Source organism: Lycorma delicatula, chromosome 2 (assembly GCF_047948215.1).
Source record: "Lycorma delicatula isolate Av1 chromosome 2, ASM4794821v1, whole genome shotgun sequence".
Taxonomy (NCBI): domain Eukaryota; kingdom Metazoa; phylum Arthropoda; class Insecta; order Hemiptera; family Fulgoridae; genus Lycorma; species Lycorma delicatula.
In genome coordinates, this window is record NC_134456.1 from 102,202,329 (window position 1) to 102,218,784 (window position 16,456).

A 16,456-nucleotide genomic window follows, 5' to 3' on the forward strand; every position below is an offset into this window, starting at 1 on the left:
AAAAAAAAAACTTTGAGAAAGTAAATTTAAACAGATAAAAGAAAATGTTACCGAAACTTTTCAGAAAAGATATAAACATTTGGATCCGACTGATAAATTAGATATTTTTTGGTTTTGTGTAAGCGGCTACTCAAATCGGGCTTACGTTGATAAAAGAAAAACATTTGTTATTTAAAAGTTGGTTTTCTCGAAAAAGGAAATTCTAAACAAAGAGGGATCCCTTAGTTTTCCTTATAGAGATTGTAAAGGAATTGAATCGAATAAATTAGTTTTATAAAAAATAAATCCATTTACAAGTTTGGTAACGGATGGTTCTGTTCTTATAAATAGGATGCGTTTCTGTATGTATGCTGCATTGCTTTTTGCTGTACCTTCAGATCGTACGAACCGATTTGATTCAAATTTCGTACCGGAACATGTTTGACCCCTGTCTTTGCAATTTGCCGCAGAACAGAAAGAGAAGTTTAGTTATTTCACTGAATGAATGCACATGACTGATGAATAAATATTTAAAAACTTTTGGAAGGGGAAGTAATTTTTTCATAATTTTTAAAAATAGTTTTAAATTCATTTTCTTTAAATAATAGTTTACATGAAAATAGCAGTAAGAGAAGATTTTGAAATCGTTCGAGAAATTAATTTTCGGAACATAATTTTAGTTCCTCAGTGCCGAAAAAGTATTATAGCAACTCTGCTATCAGTTTTTTAAAAAGTTGTTTTTATAAATGTTATTTTCAAAAATCACTCTAAGGATGACAAACTTTACAACAGGATATTAATTTTTACAAGAGGTAAAAATTGTTACGTTTATCGTCATCTATCATCTACCGAATTAATGGCAGAATCTTTACAAACATTTGTATAAATCGAGTCTAAAGTCGTTTACTAAATTCATTATTTAAAATCGTTTTCCATTTTGTACTTTATTATTGATTCGATCGATTTTGAGCAATAATATTAAGTTCATTAATATTAAAAAATCCTGGGGCGTATTTTAAATAAATGTCTAACAAAAGGCAACTCCGGAAAAGTTCGACAACAATTTGCTTACGTTTTATGGTAATTTAATGGAAAATCTTCGATTAACCATAAAATCTATAATTACTTTAAAAATTACCGTCAACATTCTTTTTTAATAGAGAAAATTTGATGTTAGTAATAGGCGACTAAAAATAAAGGAATCCAAAATTTTCATTTAAAAAATACCCGATCACAGTCAAAAATGACCGCTTAGAACAACTGTCTGTTTTTACGATAAATAAAACTAACCTCAAACTTATAGAATGAGAAGACAAGATAAGTACATAATATAGCAAGAAACTAACATAGGTGAAGAACAAACATGTAGCATTACGTCACTCAGAACGTTAGTACGGATTTTAATGCCGACGTCATCTGTATCGGATTGCCATATTTGAATATTCTTTCTTAGAAATTAAATCTTTCTCTATACAGTATTATTACATTGATATCATTATAAAAAATCGATTACGGTAACAAAAGAATAGCAAGTTGTTAATATTAATCAGAATACTAGGAAAGAAATGTCTATATATCTTTAAAAGTGTTGACAAAAACCAATACCTATTAATTATATTCTTCTTGCATTATCAAGTATGTATGCAGGGAATTTTATTGCTTTTTTATAACTAGTAATGATTACTGTTAAAACAAAAACATTTCGATTTTGATTTTTTTTTTAAACAAAACCTGAATTTTGATAAGTTTAATTTTTAATGTTTAACAATTAAATTTCATAAAACATTTTGTAGGATACAACATTTATTATTTTATATAAGATTGTAGGGTAACCGGCTGTATGATGATCACTATAAATACTCTCAGAGAAAGCAGCTCTGACCGATCTCTTGAACAATGAGATATTTTACATGCATTTTACATTTTAACCGTGATATTATCATTGGTATATCAATTGATGATATTATGATTGATATATCATTTTATAATGATATTTTACATTTCATCCGTTAGAAATAGTGAGAAATATGTTTTAGAGCAAAATTAATTAATACACAATTTTTAGCTCCTCTTTATTTGGGATTAAGCATGAAAAGTAAAAAATTCTCAGTAACGAAACCTTCAGAATGAATTATTGTATTCATACATAGCGATATAAATAATTAACAGCGATGTATTACAATTTTAATTATGTCTGACATACCTTCGCTTAAAAACATTCACTCTGGTCCGTCTCTCATTATAAAAATAAATGTTTACTATTTAAGAATGAAATATGACATAAATAAAAAATTTATTCTTATCGGTGTACACATTTCCACAGTTATAAAAAGGAAATGCCCCGGCATTTGCCTGAATGCATCATGGTAAAATTTTGATCAGCGTAGAATCAGAAAATACTCGATTAATTATAAAATAGAAAATAGTCGCGATTAATATATTAATTATTTAAAATACAAACACATGAAATAATAGGGTTTTTTTTGGCGAAAAACCCGCTTTCGTGTTATCATCGCCCGGGACAGAACTATAACAAAAAAAGCTCCTTCTTGGTAATCAAAAATATTAATAAAATAAGATGAAAACTATGATAATAACAAGATAAAAACTAAAATAATAAAAGAAATGTAATCATTAGGATAAAATATACAACAAGAATAACAAATAAAATCAAAATTTATCATTGGATAACATTAAATTTTATGAAGTACATTAATAACACCTATGAGAAATAAAAATACCCGATCTAAAACATTCTTATCATTGCGTAGGATGCGGCGAATGTACCTCGGTAATTTAAATTTACGATGTACGGCCGTATAACATATGCAATCCAAAAGGATGTGGTGCACAGTCAAGAGGCAGTCGCATCGTACGCATAGTGGTACGCATAGATTTATGCTGACATCAGGTACCCGTGAGTAGCTCTGGCATTTCCTAATCACAATTGGCAGAGGACCACATCCTCTCGGCGAATTTTTCTGCATGAAGAGTCCCATGGCAACAACGTGTCTTTGATATTTCGGAGTTAATTATCCACTGTAGCTGTTTATTCACCTTGTCATCTTCTTCAAAGAGTATGTTTAATAGAATTAATAAAATTAAAAATAGTAACACGAGTGGTGAAAAGTGACATGCGTCTTTAGCAACGGAATCCGCAAGTTCGTTAGAATTTCATTCCCACATGGCTACGGATCCAGCAGAAACTCCCCGAGCGTTAAGTACTTTTTATTTATTTTTACATTTAGAATGAGCCGCCAAATTATCTGCATATCTTCGTAAATCACCCTAGTTTATCTCATTTGCCACGATCAAATGTTTTGCCTCTGTCTGTAAAACATACATTAATCCTTTACCTCTTTCTGTACACCTCTCATTAATAAATAGTTATTATTGGTTCGATCACATCCCTTGCTCTCATTCCCTTCCTAAATCCATATTGTTCTTTTATAACTATTTGTTCCATTTTTTTGCACCGTCTACTCTAATCAGAATTTGAAAAATAATCTTTACCGAATGCAAAATTAGATTAACTATCATGTAATATTACACGAGTACGTACCGCATTATAATAAGGTTATATTTAATTTTCAACTTTTCACATATTAAAAAAATTCCAAATGAACAATATTTTAAAACACTTAAATTGCAGATAAAGTCACAACTCTTCTGATTCAGAATTATAAATCTCCTAAGATTGCTAAGGGGGAAAAACAAGAAATGGTTAAAAGATAATTTGGAGAAATTACAGACAAAAAACTTTAATTATATTAGATAATAAAACAACAATATGCAAATTATACGTATAACCACAAAAAAAGTTTACTCTGCTCTTAAAGAACTCTCCCCGCACGTGGATAAAGCTAATAATAATATTTATATTTTCATTTCCTATTAAATACGGAAATTACGCCTAAAAACTATTATGCAATACTATATTTATACCATTAATTTAATTGTATACTTCTATAATGAATTATTTTATATTTTTATTTAATAAAAGATTTAATCGGATTAATCACAAACAATTAATTCTTTAATTTCATCATTAACGGAATAATAAAAACACCAATAAAGTTTTCACATCATATGTTAAGACTTACAGGTTTTGTGAATTTGATAAGAGGCGTGTGTCGAAAGTAAATATGTAAAGGAAGACGAAGATTAGAATATATTAAACAGTTAACTGAGACTGTACGATAGACTAATTGAATTAAAAAATCAAGATAGTACAAAAATAAATGTAAAATAATTAAAAATCAATGACTTAACAAAAAAAATCACACAGTCCATATCTGATAAAAGATAAATAGCAGTTATTCCCTTTTTATTAACAAATTCTTCGAATCTGGCTGAACACTTAGTAGTCTAGTCGAATATTATTACATGATTCCTAGAAGGACGAGGTTTTTCCTTTAGGAACCGTGTACCGGTTCTTGTATGGAATGGTTGAAGTCTGGATGCAGCTCTCTTATTTTGTATTTCTTGCGATAGGCTTCTTTTGTAAGGCAGATTTTTTTAGTGCTATTCAAATATTAAATACAAATAAAACTAAGAAATATAATAAATCTTAACAATAATCGATGTTTTTTTTTTTTAATTTGTAATAAAAACTGAAACTTTTTCAATCGTTTTAACTTTCACTTTTTAAAGTCGGCGCCGACTTCAAAAATTCAATATTAAAGGATTAATATATTAATCGGTAGGATGAAGACAACATAAAATAGCTTCTGATCGAAGCTTATAATATCGTTCATTGAGATCAGCGAACATCTACTGTTTATAATTACATTTTACGCGTCAGATGACAATGCAGTAGATGACTGACTGGAAGAAAAGAAGATGCGTTGAAATTCGGGAGAAAAATATAAAAAAAATTGTGTACTTCTGTGTTCATTACTCCATTATCGTTGAAAAAAAAGATAAACATCCTCCGACCTCCGTGGCAGAGTGGTAGCATCTCGGCCTTTCATCCGGACGTCCCGGGTTCGAATCCCGTCACGCATGGCATTTTTCATACGCTACAAAATTCCATTTTCATATCCCAAGCACAAGCTTCAAGCTTATGTGACGATATCATCAAGAAAAAACAACGATCGATGCGAATATGCCCGATTATGGAGATAAGATTCTGATCTTATCTCCTCAGTCTAGTCTTAAAAATATCCTTTCTCTGAAAACACATTTTTAAAATTTATTCTATGGAATAAGAAAAAACTTAGTAGAATTTTATAACTGATCTGATATAGCAGTTACTCCTCAAAAATTAATTATGATTATAGGAGCAGAACACTTTTCAACTTCACCGATTAATTGTTCTACGTTAATTTTTTCCATGTTTTACATCATTTATTTAATTATTATAATTTAATTAAATTAACAAAAATACACTCTAATTTAGCTAAAACATAAAAATAAAAATAATGAAAGATATAAACAAAATATATATATATATATAAAAAACGGAAATAATTTTTAAAGAACTTAAAAGCGGCCGTATCTGACAGAAGAAATCTACAAGAATGCATCAAGAATCGCTTGAAGTACTGCCAAGTGAAATAACCCACAGTCAAAACAGAAAACCGCCAGACGGCCTTCACCGCTATATATGTCTTGATAAACGCATCAAGGCTGTTTCACTGTTTTGCAGAACAACTGAATGATCTATAGACTCTATTATCAATTCGATAAATGCTTGAATATTTGGAATGCTTCGAAAGGCTATTCAGAAATGATTTGATGAAAAAAGAATATTTCGTCTTTCACATTTGCACCATTCCCTTTCAGTCCATCTTTACAGACCTGTTAGTGCTATTACTTTTCAGCCTGGTAGGAATCTGCTGATAGGGTCCTAGTTTGATGAAGAGGAGAATACGCTCTCTTAACGAAGAGAATTCACGTAGAAGCTGAGGCAGTTGCCTCAAGCATCACTACTCGTACTCGTTAGAGTTTATAAAGCTTAACTGACGCACGAGTTGGGGATGGACTGCTGGGCCGAAGATTGGCTTCTTGGTACTTACGACGTCCTGTCGCGGTACATGCAGAGGCACGTACCGCGTTGGATAATAAAGTAGAGACTTTATTATCCAACAATGTCCACACTATTTCAAACATCCCAGACAGAATTACTGTGCACCTTTGTATTTATACTTTCTAAACTTTGACGAGTAATATAACTTATTGGTATTGATTTTTTGTCTTCCTTAATCGGTACAAATTTTTAAAAGTGAAAATCTAAGAAGAAATGATTTTTTTTTTAGATTTTACTGCAGATTATTTTGAATTCGGTTTTATTTATTTATATTTTGTAACTTACAATTTTTTGTTGTACTACCTACTTTTGCGGGGTTTTTTCTATATGTATTAATCTTTTTCCTTTTGTATTTGTATTAATCTATATAAATAAAAATGTAAATTTCGTCTGTTAAAAATCTTAAATCTCCGAAAGTTCTTCACCGATTGCTTTGAAATTTTGACAAAACGTTGCATTCAAATACGCGCGCGTTTTTATATGCCTACTATTTATATACCTAAGATTTCACACCTGTGACAGGTAAAAACAAGCTTTTTTTTAAAAACAGAGCTCTGTTGGGCGAAAAAGCAACACACGATATACTAAATATTTTACGATTCCATTTCAATTTTTCCGATATGTGTGTCCGCTATACACTAAAAGACTACTGGACCAATTTATGCGCGGGAAAAATCGGAAAAGGGAAAAATCGAAAAAGATAAAAGGAATGAAGGGGAAAATGGAAAAAAATTAAAAATGGGGAAATTAAAAACAGAAAATGAAAATGGGAAGGGGAGGGAGAAAAAATAAAAGGGGGAAAGGGTGGAAAGAGAAAGGGGAAAGGGAAACAATGAAAAGAGTAATGGGGGGAATGAGTAAAGGGAACGGGAAAAATCGGGAAATAAAAATGGGGAAAGGGAGAAATGAAAATGGGGAAAGGGTAAAAGGGAAATGTTAAATTTTGTGAAGTTCCGTAATGTTCATGTTGTTAATATTTTATCAAACGTTCAGTTGTGTTAATTTAATCTATATATGCATACTCAAATCTAGCAATAGCAAAGGCTTGCCGGGTCTGCTAGATCATAATAAATTTCTTATCGACAAATTCTGATGATTATTTAATTATCGAAATGCGCATATACCAATTAATTTTTCATAAATGATTCTTAATTTTTTCTCTTTGTTAATTTTTTTTAGAACCGCTTTGCCTAGTTAATTTATTTGTATATTTTTTGTTTGGTTGCAGAATTTTTTTCTAGTTTATAAATGATATTCTTTAACGTAATTATAAAACAGACTGTTTTCTAAAAAATTGAATTTTTTTTAAATTTCACAGTAGAAGGCATTCAAGTATTTCCTTTATTTCATAATACATTCAGTTTTTATTTATAAAAAAAAAAATGTTGTATTTATTCATTTTATGCAGACTTTCACAGAAGTACTCCATTCGTTTTATTTTTAATTTCAACATTTTAAAAGACGAGTTTTGGAATGTCAACATCCGAATGTTCAAAAAATTTAAATAATTGTAATAAATTGACAACGTATGTTGTAATTTATAAAGGTTTAGATGTATTATATGGTTTACTTACTTTTTAAAATACTAAATTTATTTCTATCCCATTGGCGGAATGGTAGCATCTCTGCAATTCATGCGGAGGTTTCGGATTCGAATCTCACTCAGGCGCTGAATTTTCACAAACTAAAAAATATATTAACATCCATTGATACCTGTTAGGATGGACGTCAGCCTGTTGTTTTTAAAAAATTCAGTTTTTAAATTTCAATTAGTATAATTTAAAAATTCTTCGACAGAATATTATTATTTTCATAAAAGAAAAATATTTTAATTGTATATTAAATAAATTGGAATGTAGGTTTTACAAGGTTCGGTAATTTATTAAAACTTGCTACAGGAAGCTCAAAAAGGCCCTTTTTGTAAACCGAAGTATTGTGTTGAGTTAACACGAAAGCAGTTCTTTATCTGATGTTATTTATTAAAATTAAATGCTCATTCTTTTTAACAAAGATTGCACAAGGATAAACACTAGGATAAGTTAACATATTTAATTCTTTAAATGTAGATCTACATGATTCATACGTATGGACGTCAGAAAATGATCTAACCGCTCATTTTTTTATCTCGAAAAGTCTTTTGACTTTTTGAGGGAGCTTCAAGATGATATACTTCATACGGAAATATGCACATAAGCATAATAAATGTTTGAAATGTTGACAAGCTTAGCGTTATTTGTTTCGTTTTGCTTCGAAGCAAAACAATACGATTTGATTTTGTCGTAAACAAATTAATTTGTCATTTCAAGAGAATTTATCATATAATCAACTAACACCCACAAAGTTTGTTCATTGATGAGAATTTTATCTAAGCGATTAATGTTATGTCTACCTGAGAAGCCCAATGCAACGGCTTTATCCATATCTAAAGTGAGAGTTGCAATTCAGCCGGTGAATAATTTTATGAACTGCTATCGAAGAATTTTCCAGTCCTTTTATATAGTTATTTTCTGATGTAAATTTAAAAGCACTAGAAATTCTACGTTAAAATGTTATTTCTGGATATGATAGCATATCAGTCACAAAATTCAAAAAATTATTTACCTGATAGATTGTAACTACTTAACATTAAACACAAATAAAACCGTTCCATCGTGCTTCTCAGAGAGACATAGCATTGTTAATCACATGAATACGTTAATTGTTAATCACATGTAAAATAAGAATTTCTGTTTCTCATAGTGCAAAATCTTTGGCAATTTTTAGGTAATACATTTTTTTAGATGATATCTCATTATTTCACCTTGAGGTGTATTAAACAATTGCTTAGCTTGTCGGTAATCGATATTTATTATTCTTACAAATATTAATCCTGGGATTACGTTAAAAATCAGAACGGATTTTAGTTCACAAAAACGGTCTGTCAGATCTTTGTTTCGTGCGGGTAAACATGATGCTAATCAATTTTTATTAAATTCAAAATTTTGTTATTTCCGTGCATTTAAATTTAAAAGGTGCGTGAGTAACTTTTGCTAAAAAAAAAAGCCAGTTATTCTTACAACATTTACTTTGCCAAATCGAAAAAAAGAATTTATTTCATGTTACACAGGGTAATATTTCGGCTTACAAGAAAGGACCTTAAAAAGCTTCAGTTCTTAGAATAATTTATCTAACGACCTTTTTTCTCCCTGTTTAGCCTCCGGGAATCACCGTCAGGTATTACTTCAGAGGATTAATGAGGATGATATGTTTGAGTGTAAGTGAAGTGTAGTCTTGTACAGTCTCAGTTGACCATTCCTGAGATGTGTGGTTAATTGAAATCCAACCACCAAACAACACCGGTATCCACGATCTAGTATTCAAATCCGTATAAAAGTAACTGCTTTACTTACCTAACAACCTAAAAGATCTGATCGACTTATCAAAAAACTAGCCGGTCCGTCTAGCCAGAACCTGGACCCTCGGGGCTCAGGTCAGCCCAGGCGAATCCCGCAGCCAACTTAGGGGTTTTTCTAAGCATCCCAGGGCCAAGGGGCCTACCTCATGGCCGGAGAGCTCGGTTTGCTCGCCGTTCCCAATTTTCCAGGGGGACCAGCGCCCTGGACACCCGCAGAGTTTGCTTCGGTCGTCATTCCCTTCTTCCCAGAGGGCTCCACCCTCTGGACCCCCGCACTGTACATTATAATCATGGTTGTGAGAATAATACTGATAAATGATAATTATAACATTCAGACTTTATAGAAACCTGAAAAATAAACTACATTAAGAAAGTACGCACACATTTGACCACGAAAAATGCATAACTTATTTCTTTGCCGTGGTGGAAAATCTACTTTTTCCTTAATGGATATCTTTAATTCACAACCTCACCCTCCTTGGGGGCGAAGATAACGAATATTTTTAATATCTTAACCTTCAGGGGAGCTAAGGCCTCGGTTGATGACTTAAAACCTTCCCTGGGATAACACGAATGTAGCCTGCAAATTTGAAAATTATCGGTCGGTTGTCCCGCATGATGCCAAACAAACAAACAGACAAACGTTTAATATATATACATTTCCGAATAACCATGATCTGTTAGAACGAGAATGTAAAAAAGAGAGTGAGCGTGCAAGATTTAGCCTTCAACCTACTAACAAATACACCATTTGAATTTTGAAAATCGGAAGATTATTTGCAGAGATAGTAAGTATAAGAGCACCACATTGCACCTCCCAAAACAGCGCCCCAGGGACACCCCATTTGCAACTAGATGATGGTGATGATTGGTCTAGCCTCCCACGAGGTGCACGCATACTTCACCACTCTAGCCTCACACGCAGTCCCCACGGGAAGCCCATTATTTTTAAACAGAAATTTTAAATCTATTTAATATTTATTAACTAAATTTAATTCATTCGATTGATTCGAATCATTCAGCTCAAACCCAGCTCACACAGTGATAGACTCAGTTCTCAGTTCATCAATTCAATTCATTAAAGTTTATACCTGACCGGAAAATTTCTATTACTACATATACATATTTTTTTCGAGATAAAATATATCTAAAAACGTTTTCAGTTATGCCAAGAAACACGGGTAAAAATTTGGTTCCAATTGATCGAGTAGGTTTTTTGTTTATCCCGAACAAACAAAAACTTCTTCCTCTTTATATAATAGCATAGATGTAGATATAGGCCGGCCTCTGTGGCGTGAGTGGTAGCGTCTTGGTCTTTCATCCGGAGGTCCCGGGTTCGTATCCCGGTCAGGCATGTGGCATTTTCACACACGCTACAAATCATTCATCTCATCCTCGAACGGTGATACCGGAGGTTAAACAAAAAAAAAAATGTAGATATAGATTATATTAATAAATTTTCCTTTACAGACGCAATATTTTTCTACTGGTGAGTATTTACATAGCGTTACTATTATCAGAAAATCCCGAATTTTTTGTAAACAGTATTTAACGTGTACTTAAACACATAACCAAATATTTTGAAATTATCGCCTTAAGGCGATTATTTCATTATGCATAATTTTTATTTATTATCTTTGCATTCTTGCATCATCACAATTATTTCATAAAATAGTTATTTTTATGTATTAATTTAAACATAACTGCTTCTCTTTTTTATTTATAATTAATTATCTCTTTTTAACTGTCATTTACTTATTTCATTTATTAATTTAGTATCTTTACATATTTAATTTACTACTATTTCATGTATTTATATTTTAAATAATAAATATGAACTTTAATCATAACAATTTTTCTGTTTTTTTTTTTTTTTTTTTTTTATAAAAATTGTGTATCTCGTGATGTTGCTCAACAGGGTTTTATCAATGTTTCCCTTGATCTATACAGCAAAATGCTGAGTCAATTCCTTTTCTTTATCCGTGAAGTGGCATATGTACCAATTCCTGATGTAATCTACGCAATGCAGTACAGTTATATACCGATCAGAATAAAAGATTTATTTATTTAAGTATTTTAGAATAAAACGATTCCGTATATTGAATTTTTTAATTTTGTACAATGATTCCATCACTTTCTTCTCTAAAATTTTTTTTCTTTATTTAAAACCTCGGGTAGATTTGTGTATTCAGATCAGGCGGAGTTCTTTCCTGGTAATAAAAACGAATTTGATAACCGGTGAAACGTTCCTCTCCCACCCCTCCGAATGGTTATAGCAAACATTTTATGATTAATTTATTCAATAATATAATATCGATTTTTATGTTACACAATGATTACAATACTACAGATAAACATCGCTCGGAAGATAAATGTAGGTTTTTATTCTCATGTTTACTACATAAATTTATTTTAATATTCTTAAATAAATACGGAAATCCGTGGGCGAGACCGCATTCGGCAACCGATAGTAAATAATATGATGCTTTCTTTGTTTTCATTATCATAATCTTGCCGTAAAATATAATTTCTATTCCCTGAGTAGGATGGGCCTATGAATTTTTTTTGTTTGTTAATAATATATTCAGTTAACTTTATGGAGCTAGTAAGATCTCACTAACACCAGCACTATCTCTGGAAATTGGTTACATTTTTCTACACTATTAATTTTTTTTAAAAATATAACTTAAGTCAGTCTTATAAGGCACCGAAAATTATTCTATAGCCTTTGTATTTAAACGTACGAGTATATCATTATAATGAATATATACATGTAGGAGAGGGCTCTCTCAGCTGAAAATTGAATATTTATTTTATTTATTTACTTTTTTTTTGTATTATTTCATCCCGATCTCCTTGGTAGAGTAGTAGTGCCTTTCAACCGGAGGTTCCGAATTCGAGTCCCAGATAGACACGGCATTTTTTACGTTCTGTAAAGCTCATTATCATCCGTCATAATGACTGACTTACTAGAAATCAAGCTATTATTATTGTATGGATATATAAATAAATAAAATAATTCTATACGTTAGTTAAAAGATTATTGCTGAAAATTGGACAAACAAGCTGCAAAGAAACGGTTTAAATGTAACTAAACTCCAACACAAGTAACTTATAAGGAAAGAAGGATTACAGAATGTAAGTGCGTTGCGTTTGTATGAAAACGAAAACAGAAAGGAAGAGTTGGAGTTTTTCTTAGAATTTTTCTTCGCTATACAACCCAGATTAATATTTCTGGAGAAAGACCACATTATCTGATTTCAATCTTCGAATTTCTTGAAAATGGACCAGAATAATTTTCTTGAAAACTCCTTTCTTCCAAACCATCTCCACAAATTGCGACACTCAAATTCAGTTCAATGTTGTTCGAGTATATAAATATAAATTCAAAACGTTCTAGAAAAAAATATATCAGGGATTTAATTTGTTGTTACACTTCTTAGATAAGATGTGTAGTGTTGATCGAAAAGTAAAAAGGACAATTTTAGTTGCGCGTATGACCGTAGATTGATTCCTTATCTTTCTAGTTGATAGCCATAGCAAAGATGATGACTTCTGCGTTTTGTAGTTTGCTAAATTTGAATCTCTAATTTTACAGTTCAAAGTGCATTCCCAATAAAATTTAATTGTGATCCTTAAAATGACAATAACATTCATCGGTAGGATAATCAGTTTGAAACGACCGGATGTCTGTGTAAAGGAAAGAATACAGAACTATCAAGGATGTTTGAAAAAACTGTTGAACGTATCAGAGAGTCTTTCTTGCGTAGTCCAGAAAATCTGTTAGGAAGGCCAGCCGCGAACTAGCAATACCGGTGAAGACAGAGTGGAATCTTTTAAGGAAATACTTACATATGCGGCTGCACCGTATACAGTTGTTACAGGGTTTCAAGCTTACCGACTAGGCTGTGCGTGTCGACGTCACGATCGAAATTATGCATCGTGCAGATGGCGACTTTCCTAATCGTATTGTGTTTAGTGATGAGTCAACATTTGTGCTTACTGGAAAAGTTAACCCGCATAATGTCCGTATCTGGGAGTTAGAAAATTTCCATAAATTCTTACTATGCGAAAGGATTTCCCAAAATTAAATGTTTTCTGTGCATTATCACGACGACAAGTTTAGGGGGCGTACTTTTTTGCTTAAGTAAGCATAACAGAAGTTGCTTAGTCAGATTTGCACCGAACATGGATTTTTCCTAAAGTGCAAGATGAACCAGAGAATTTTATTTGGCAAGATGGTGCACCTCCTTATCGGGATAACTCTGTACGGGATCGGTTGAATGACATTGTTGAATGTTTTGATTGATCCGTTGAATGACCAACCGCTGGATAGGTAAGCACGAACCCGATTATAGAACTTGTTTGTGATTTTCTTTCAAAAATCATACCCGATCTGATCCCAATGTGATTATTTCTTTTGGGGCTTTATAAAAGAACTTGTATTTGTGCCTTCGCTACCTACTAATCTAACCGACTTGCACAGGATTGAAGCAGCTATCGCTTCCTTATTCTAGACATGCTGGTTAAAGTATGGGACGAACTCTGCTATCGGTTGGATGTGAGCTGCATAACGAAAGGTGCTCAGATTGAACATCTTTAGGGAAAAATAAGAGTTACTCTTTCATTTTAGTTGCAATTCATTATTCCAAGTCAAAGTTAAGAAATATTAAGTACTTTTAAAACCCCGATATTCTTTTTCGTACACTTGTACATATATATCCCCTATATATATACGAGTATATACATACATATATATTTATATCTTAAGATCTAATGTAAACAAGTTGATTTTTCCTTACAATATTTTTAAATTTTACTAATAATAATAATATCTTAGACCAATAATTTTTTTTTGTCACAATTAAATGTCCACTATGTATTCTCTCAGAACAACGAATAGATGTGTTGAACGTCTATAATTGGCTTGAAATTGAGAAAGCCCAACAAATAACTCCTCTAAGCTACGTTTTATTTTGGCTGTCTCCCTGTTAACAGCTGTCGATGGACGATAATGAAATGGATTTTTTATAGCCTGTGAAAAAATTACACGTCTGACCGGGATTAGAACCCAGTACCTCCGGATGGCAGAGATTCTGCCATTCTGCCACCAACGTCCGCAGACCAATAAATAATTTATAATTTTTTGAACGGACATTAGTTACTATTAAAAATTTAACATTGTGAATACGGTACGGATGATACGGTGCAAAAATTTGGAACTTAATTTCGTTTGTTTGCTGTTTTACGAGTTACAGTGGCTGTAGATTGGTAATACAAACTTACAAAAAAATATTTGTTATATTATTGTAAATGCACATAGTAATAATAAGAACGTATAAATCACGCAAAAAATAATTAAAACACTGCATTTTTCAATCAAAACTGAACGTCTATAAACTGTATTTCCAACCGTACTTTAATGTTTAGAGTTCACATAATAGCAATTATCGATACAATAATTGGGTTAATAGCCTTGCACGATAACCAACAATAAAAAATACAATGTCAATTGATACTGAATGGAATGATTCCTGGTTGAAGATTACATATTTATTCCCGAATATTTTTAATTTATTATAATTTTTAGATTTATTTTATATTTTAAGTAAAAAAAAAATAAAATTAATAAATAACTGGTTTTAAAATAATTGTTATTGTTATCCTAGTATACATTAATTAAAATTATTACCCTCCAGAATTGTTACGAAAAATTAGACAAATAATAAATACTGAGTAGTAAGCAATAAAGTCTCTTCCGTGTAAGAAAGCTATTTTATTTTTATTTATTTATTTTTTAATACGAATGAAAATTAATGAAATAACTACAGAACAAGTTTTATTATTACAAAATTAAAACATAACATAGCCTACGTTTAAAATATAACAAGGAAGTTTAAAATAACTTTCTGGCATTTGTTAACACAGCTAATGTCTATTTTAGAAACACGTGGAATAAATGTGTCCTAAGATGGACAAATTACAATTAGCCGAAAATTAAAATAATTAGTTTTGAGTAAACGAAAGCAGTTAATAATATATTTTTTTTATTATAAAACAAAACTTCTTACCGTAAGACAAATCAGTTGCAGGTTGCACAATATATTTCACTTGAATTTGACCTTGTTAAGAACAGATATGAGAGATAATATCAAAACAGTATTTCAGATTATGAAAATAAGTATATTACAGTATTAAAAAAACTTATGTACAGCTTTAAAAAAAATAAAATTCAAAATAATAACTCGAAATGTCACATCTAAGTTTAATTTATATTTTTTAATATAACAATCACGAAATTAATAAAAATAAGCGAATGTTTATAGCAGCTACAAATCCTTGCACTTGGACTTGTTTTGGTTATGAATTGAGACTAACATTACCTGTTAACGCCGCTAGTTCAGATGCCAGATTCCACCTCCACTTACTGTTACGGGACCCCCACCATATTTTTCACATGCATTACAGATACAGTGTTAGTAAATAAATAAATAAATAAACACTAGCGCATTCTCTCGTTTCATCTTGATTTAACTTCACTACTCAATGTTCGTTTGACCTAAAGTTGAGTTATCATGTACTGATTTGTCTCTCGTTCATCCGTCTTCTTTAATGAGATAAATTATCAGAAAAAATGTCATTAAACGAATACATAATAATATACATATATGTATTATTACGTATTAGTTATATTATTACGTAATAATACATATATGTATATTATTATTATGTAATGATAATATGAATGACTATTTTTGTATGCCTTGGATTTTATTTACTTTTAAATACTAAATTTTACTTACAAAATCTAACTCCAGGAATATAATGTATTCGTTTTATAACAGAAGGTGATACATTTATTTGTTGCTTTATTGTAATCTATATAATGTAACATTATATTGATTAGAATAAAAGGTTTTATTATTTATTTACTCAACCTGTCCCAGTTATTCTTATGATTAAATGTAAAGTATCTGAGGTCCAAGAGCTGCTTTCAATGACAGTAACTATACGCTAATTATTCAGCTGTTACTGTGGTAATCAGAAAAAAA

At 31.0% G+C, this 16,456-nt stretch overlaps 1 protein-coding gene across 3 annotated transcripts in view; it reads right to left on the bottom strand.

The window, feature by feature from the left end:
- The window catches only part of LOC142319056 (tetraspanin-9-like), a 126,310-nt gene extending 110,414 nt beyond the window's left edge, over positions 1-15,896 (bottom strand). For 2 of the 3 annotated variants that reach the window (XR_012755099.1, XM_075355905.1), the window contains exon 1: positions 15,476-15,779. The gene's annotated coding sequence lies outside the window, so the exon portion shown is untranslated. The other variant, XM_075355906.1, reaches the window with a different exon arrangement.
- Between the last annotated feature and the right edge of the window lie 560 nt (positions 15,897-16,456).